This window comes from Miniopterus schreibersii (assembly GCF_964146895.1).
Source record: "Miniopterus schreibersii genome assembly, chromosome: 2".
Classification (NCBI taxonomy): Eukaryota; Metazoa; Chordata; class Mammalia; order Chiroptera; family Miniopteridae; genus Miniopterus; species Miniopterus schreibersii.
In genome coordinates, this window is record NC_138102.1 from 100,706,447 (window position 1) to 100,713,061 (window position 6,615).

General features: G+C 46.2%; 1 protein-coding gene across 2 annotated transcripts in view; it reads right to left on the reverse strand.

Moving 5' to 3' along the window:
* MTUS2 (microtubule associated scaffold protein 2) overlaps nucleotides 1–6,170 on the reverse strand; it is a 504,165-nt gene extending 497,995 nt beyond the window's left edge. For both annotated transcript variants that reach the window (XM_081129725.1, XM_081129724.1), the window contains exon 1: nucleotides 5,872–6,170. The gene's annotated coding sequence lies outside the window, so the exon portion shown is untranslated. The remainder of the gene's footprint in view (nucleotides 1–5,871) is intronic.
* Between the last annotated feature and the right edge of the window lie 445 nt (nucleotides 6,171–6,615).

Here is a 6,615-nt window from a genome sequence, read left to right on the forward strand (position 1 = left end):
AGCTGGAGACCACCCTCATAACTAAGGAGGAAAAGTGGAGACCCCATACAGACTGGTAGGAAGTGCAGAGACTTGAGAGGGCTGGCTGGGCTCCCACAGGCAACAGCTGAAGATCCAAATGGATATCTCAGCTGTGGGGGGTTCCTACTGAGGACTCTGGGGCCTAAGCTCCAAGCTGGGCTTCCCAGCCCAGAGCTCCAGAACTGAGAAAGGTGCCCACATAACATCTGGCTGTGAAAAGCAGCAGGATTTCTGTCTACCAGGGAGAAATGGCTAGAAATGCAGGTACCCTCTTAAAGGGCCAACACACAAAGTTTCAGGTGTAGTCACTTGCCTTGGGATCCAGCAGAGGGAGGGCAGAGTGGACTAGAGTTGAGCGAGGAGAGTCTGGGATTGCTGGCTTGGAAGTGTAGAGCACAGAGGTCAGCCATCTGGATTCCTGTGCTGAGTAATTCCCCCAGATGGCAGAGGATATCTTTCTCAGGCAGACATTTACCATCCAAGCAGCTTTAGCCTGAGAGGGGTTTAATTGCCCCAACCCACTGAACATCTCTCACCCCACCCTCTGAAGTTTATACAACCTAAGGCTCATTAAGAGACTGAATAGCATTCAGCCTCTGGGTGCTTTGAGCCTTTGCCTGATCTGTTTATGGACTCAGGGCTCGGAAAAGTAGACCATGGTGCACATCTTGGTCCTTTCCAAATGCGCCCAGCTCCAGCAGAGAGAACAAGCTGTGAAGTGCAGAAAACTTCAAAAAGGGTACTCAAGGCCAGTCACAAACAGCATCTGACATTGGCCTGCCCCAGAGACCATCTTAAAGACTAAGAGTCCAAGCAGATCTACCTAATACATAGAAACAAATCAAACAGGCAGCCAAAATGGGGAGACAAAAAAACAAGCCCCAAATGAAAGAACAAAAGAATTCTCGAGAAGAAAGGTTAAATGAAATGGAGATAAACAATCTATCAAATACAGAGTTTAGAATACTGATCATAAGGATGACCAACAGCATGAGAAAAGAAATGGAAACTATGAAGGAAATTAAGAATGACATAGTAGAAATGAAAAATATATTGGAAGGAATAAACAGCAGATTAGGGGAAGCTGAGGATCAGATCAGCAAATTAGAAGACAGGGTAGAAAAAAAAAAATCACTCAATCAGAGAACAAAAAAGAAAAAACAATTGAAAAACAGGAGGACAGTTTAAGGGAGCTATGGGACAACATGAAACATAACATTTGTATCACAGGAGTGCCAGAAGAGGTAGAAAGTAAGCAAGGGTTAGAGAACCTGTTTGAAGAAATAATGGCAGAAAACTTCCCTAACCTGGTCAAGGAAAAAGTCACACAGGTTCAGGAGGCACAGAAAGTCTCAAGCAAGAAGAACCCAAAGAGGCCCACAGCCAGACACATCACAATTAAAATGCCAAAAATTCATGACAAACACAGAGAATCTTAAAGGCAGCTAGAGAAAAGCAATCTGGTACCTACTAAGGAGCTCCCATAAGGCTGTCAGCTGATTTCTCATCAGAAACTCTATAGGCCATAAGGGAATGGCATGAAATATTCAAAGTAATCAAAGCAAGGATTTGAAACCAAGACTACTCTATCCAGCAAGGCTATCATTCAAAATAGATGGTGAAATAGCGAGCTTCCCAGACCAAAAAAGGCTAAAGGAGTTTATCACCACCAAACCAGCATTGCAAGAAATGTTAAAGGGATTGCTGTGATAAGAAGTTGAACTAGAAAGAGAAATATAGACATAAAGAAATAAAATGGCAAGAGATAAGTAACTATCAATAGTAACCGTAAATGTAAATAGACTAAATGCTCCAATAAAAAGGCATAGGGTAGTTGAATGGATAAGAAAACAAGACCCAAGCCCAGCTGGGCATGGCTCAGCAGTTGAGCATTGACCTATAATCCAGGAGATCGAGGTTCGATTCCCAGTCAGAGCACATGCCCAGGTTGCAGGCTCCATCCCCAGTCAGGGCCATGCAGGAGGCAGCTGATCAATGACTCTCTCATCATTGATGTTTCTCTCTCTCTCTTTCTCCCCCTCTCCCTTCCTCTCTCTCTGAAATCAATAGAGATATATTTTTTAAAAAGAAAGAAAAAAAGAAAACAAGACCCAAATATATGCTGTCTACAAGAGACACACCTCAGAACAAAAGACTCACATAGGCTGAAAAAAAACAGCTTCCGGAGGGATTTAAGGAAGAGGTCGACAGCAATACAGTCACAGTAGGGGACTTTAACATCCCACTGACTTTACTGGATAGGTCTTTCAGACAAAAAATTATCAAGGAAACAGTGACTCTTAATGACACAGTAGATCAGATGGGTTTCATTGACATTTACAGAACATTCCACCCCAAAGCTGCAGAATATACTTTCTCCTCAAGTGCACATGGGACATTCCCAAAGATAGACCACATGTTAGGACACAAAACAAGTCTCTACAAGTTCAAGAAAACTGAAATCATATCAAGCATCTTCTTGGAAGTTTACACCATGGAATACTACGCAGCTGTAAAAAATAGGATCCCTTACCCTTTGAGACAGCATGGTGGGACCTGGAGAGTATTATGCTAAGCAAAATAAGCCGGTCAGAACAAGACAATCCTCACATGATCTTACTCATATGTGGAATCTAACGAACAAAATAAACCAATGAACAAAATAGATCCAGAGACATAGAAGCATAGAACAGACTGATGGGTCTCAGAGGGAAGTCATGGGGTCAGAAGAAAATAACCTAAGAACTTGCATGCATATATGCATGGGCACAGAGAGTAGTGTGGTGAAGGCCTGGGGGGGTTCAGGGTGGAGGGGATCAGTGTGGGGTGAAAAGGGTCACTTGTAATACCTTCAACAATAAAAATAAAATTTTTAAAAAAAGAAAACTTGCAGTTCTTCTGGCCAAGTTTGAGGCCAAGTCAAGAAGAGAGTTCAGAGGAACCTGACTAAAAATGTGATCAAGGAGAGAACCTCTGTGGGTGGATGGATGGGGTATAAGGATTGGTGGAAAAGGGGTCAAGATAATAAGATCTGAAGACATCCAAATTCAGTTCTAAGTAGAAATCATTCCAGAGAAAATGTTCCACTCTTCAACAACTCCCTTTCATACATTCCTGTGGTGAACATAATATAGCTCCATTTACTCATAAAATCTGCTAATGGGAACAAGTCCATTGTTCATCCTAGTCCTCTCAACCTGCACTTGTTTCCTACAGAATTATTTTCCAGACCTGAGTTTGCTCACTGTTTAAAATTCCTATTAGAGACAGATACTAAGGAGGCTAGAGAAAGATCTCCTATGGAGCTGATGCTACCTGTTCCCATAACTTTTTATTAATGAAGCATCTTTGGGTAATTTTCTCTTCCTCTCCCCTTGGCAGCCCACCTCTGAGATGTGGAAGAGCTCTAATACACTTTCCTCCCTTCCTTGTTCCCAACTCAGTTCTTCTCTGCCTCCTGAGCTTACACTCAGATCAAAAAAGTCCTGTTTCTGCAGAGTTGGTTCTCCAGGTGAATACCTAATCTCAGTCGCTGCACACAGCCCTAGATGATAGCAATCTGCATTTCTCTATCTGGGCTTTCACAGTCTAGTACTGTGTCAGCTACAAGACTGGCCAGAATTATTTTTGTCTTTCCATAAGACTACAGATATTAAAGTTTTTAAAAAGCATCTTTATAAGTTAATATTTGAATGTAATTTGAAGACAGGGTGGATTCAGTGTTCCAGGAGCCTTATGTTTATATAATGGGAGGTGGGTGGGGTGGGGAGAGTGTCCACTCCAAAATTAAAAACACAAAATTAGGTGTGACCATGTGAACACATTGCTAGTGGCCCTCCCAGGGGCTTGGAGGTAGCCTGGGTGAGGGGGCCTGACGCTAAAAGATTCATTAGCTTTCCAGTCAATTCGCCTCTGCTGGGAGATATAAAAGACTAGAGAGGTTTATACCACAGCACTAAAATATAGAAATCCACTAAGCATAACAGTCTCATATCAGTCCTCTAGATACTATTCTTATCTCTCTTTCACAAACCTCCATCCCTGCTGTTCCTTCTAATTTGACGGCAGCAATTCATTATGAATTTGTGGACTGGGCTGGGGCTGGGCCCCCCTGTCCTATCTGGGCCTTCACAGTCCAGCACTGTGTCAATTCTGTAATGGCCAAAGCAGAGAGGCATACAAAAAGCATGGCTGGAGTTCTTACATAAGCCTTCATAAGCCGTCCACAAGGTCTGCGCCCAGGCTGGGGTCTGTGGAAGTACATAGGTAGATGGAAAACACTGGTGCAGCAGCCAACCTCAGAAACAATCAAAGCATTCTGCAGTTAATTTACCAGTCGACATTAACATAAGAAGTTTTGAATTAGATAGAGAAAATAATCTGTAATAAGACGTGCTTATCTTTTCATGTAAACAAAAAGGAATCTCCTGACACTGCTACTCAACTTCCCCGTCACCTCTGCACAAAGAAATGTCCCACTTAGGATGCCCCTCCATATTCTACATGAAATTACCGGTCCCTGATAAACATCAACTATTCTTTACACGTTTAAAAAATACCAAGAAAGATATTTAGACAAAATACAAAAGTGTACATGCTCTAATTCTTCAACACATCTCCTTCCCAATAGTAGTTTTCTCTCCCCATATTTCTAGCCACTCATTTTTTTATTTACCTTAAACCACTGTAGCCACACCTGGGGCTATAAAGTGACAAATTTAAAAACAAACAAACAAAAAACACACACAGTGCTATACAATGGCTCTCACATTAGAACCACCAACAGAGCTTTTAATGTTACAAATGCTATCACATCACCCAAAACCAATTAAGAGGAAATATTAGGGAGCACAAAAGGGGGTGCCTAAACATTAGTATATCTGATGCTTTCTACTTTTCCTTCTTACCTGAAAAAAATTACCATAAATATGAGAGGAGATTTTTTTTGCTGGGGAGATCTTTAATAACTGGCAGCTCATAATTACTAAGTTTCCATCAGGTATAAAAATATAATTCTATAGTTTGAAAGCCATAAAGGATATCTGTGGGATCTTTTTTATTACTATCATAATCAAAGAATTTTCACCAACTTTCTTTAGCTTTTACAAAACCTATTTTATTGTTTAATGTTTTTGCAATTCCACCTAATTAGTTCAAAGCAAGGGCCCTATATTATCTTAATGGGTATCTCAAGCTAAGAGCCTACTTATCCTCAAGGAAACTTAAAGCAGAAATGACGGTTCTCACTTATCTCAACCTGTCTTCTTGAATGTCTGGTAATCACACCTATAATCCACCAATGAGCGAATTTTTTTAAGCCCTTACATAACAGAAAGTACAGGCGCCTTTGGTGTCCTGCCAAGAGCACTTCTTTCCGTGTTTGTATTTAAAATAGACTGGTAGTAACATCACTTGTCTGCAATTCCTTCTGTGCACCAGCTCCGAATGAAAAAGAAAAAAATGGATGTAGCAACCTGCCTCGCTGCTCTGCCATTATAAAGCTCAAAGGAAATAACACATTCAGGCTAAATTAAGGCGAAGACACGGAACAAATCATCCAAAGCTGGGGGTGGGCGGTGACTCGGTTGAACTAACCTACCATCCTTTCCAAGACGGAGAATGTTTAACCTGGCAGCAGGCAAGGTGCCCACTGAGCTGCAAACCTTGGCCCGACAGGGAAGGTGGCAGGCAGAGTGAGAATCGCGGAGACAGAAAAGCCAAATAAACGCAGCTCTGCCAGACTCAGCTGCATTCGCTCCCCAACTCCGACACCTGTCTCCCCGCAGGTTCCAGGAGGCAGGACCAGAGCCCAGCCCGGCCCTGCCGGACTCTGCAAAAGGATGCGCTCACCTGGGCGGGGAAGAGCCCCGAGAAACGTCCGAGAAGCCGCCACCGCCTCAATGAGAGTCTCACCCGGACCCGGCTCCGACACGCTCCCTCCTCCGCCGCCTCCTCGCCCGGCTCGAGTTTTCTATTTAACGACAAATCTTGACTCCACTGACCGGCCGAGGACGTCCGCAAAGAGGGGAGACAAAGTTGCCGAGAGAAGCGGGCATAAGAGGCGCAGGTGGAGGCGCCGGGGACGCCCGCGCACCTGGGGCTGGCTCGCCCCCGCTGCTCCCCGCGCCCGCGCCCGCACCCGCGCCCGCACTCCCAGCGCAGGCCCCGCCCAGGACGCCACCCCGCTCGCGAGCCGGGGCAGCGGGGGACGCGCGCGGGGCGCAGCCTGGACGTCGGGGTGCTGCTCGCCTGCCGCTGCCGCACTGCCCCTCCGGCCGCCTTGCGGGGACAAAGGGAAGGCGCGGGGCGGCGGCGGCGAAGCCCGATCTGGGAGCGGGCCGCGCAGCGCGTGAGGTCCGGACCCCGGTGACAGCCGGACGGCGCGCGGGCCCCGAGGAGGGTGCCGAGGGCGGCCGTGGCGCGCCCCTCGCGGCCGCCCGAGGACGCACACACGGGGCCGGGCGCCTCCTCCCGCCGCGCGGCCCGCAGACCCACAGCCGGGGCCCGTGGCGCCCTCTGCCGCCCGCTGGGCCAGCGCCGGCCACCGAGCCGAGGGGGCGGTGGGCGCGGCGCGGGGTCGGCCCGGCCGCACCG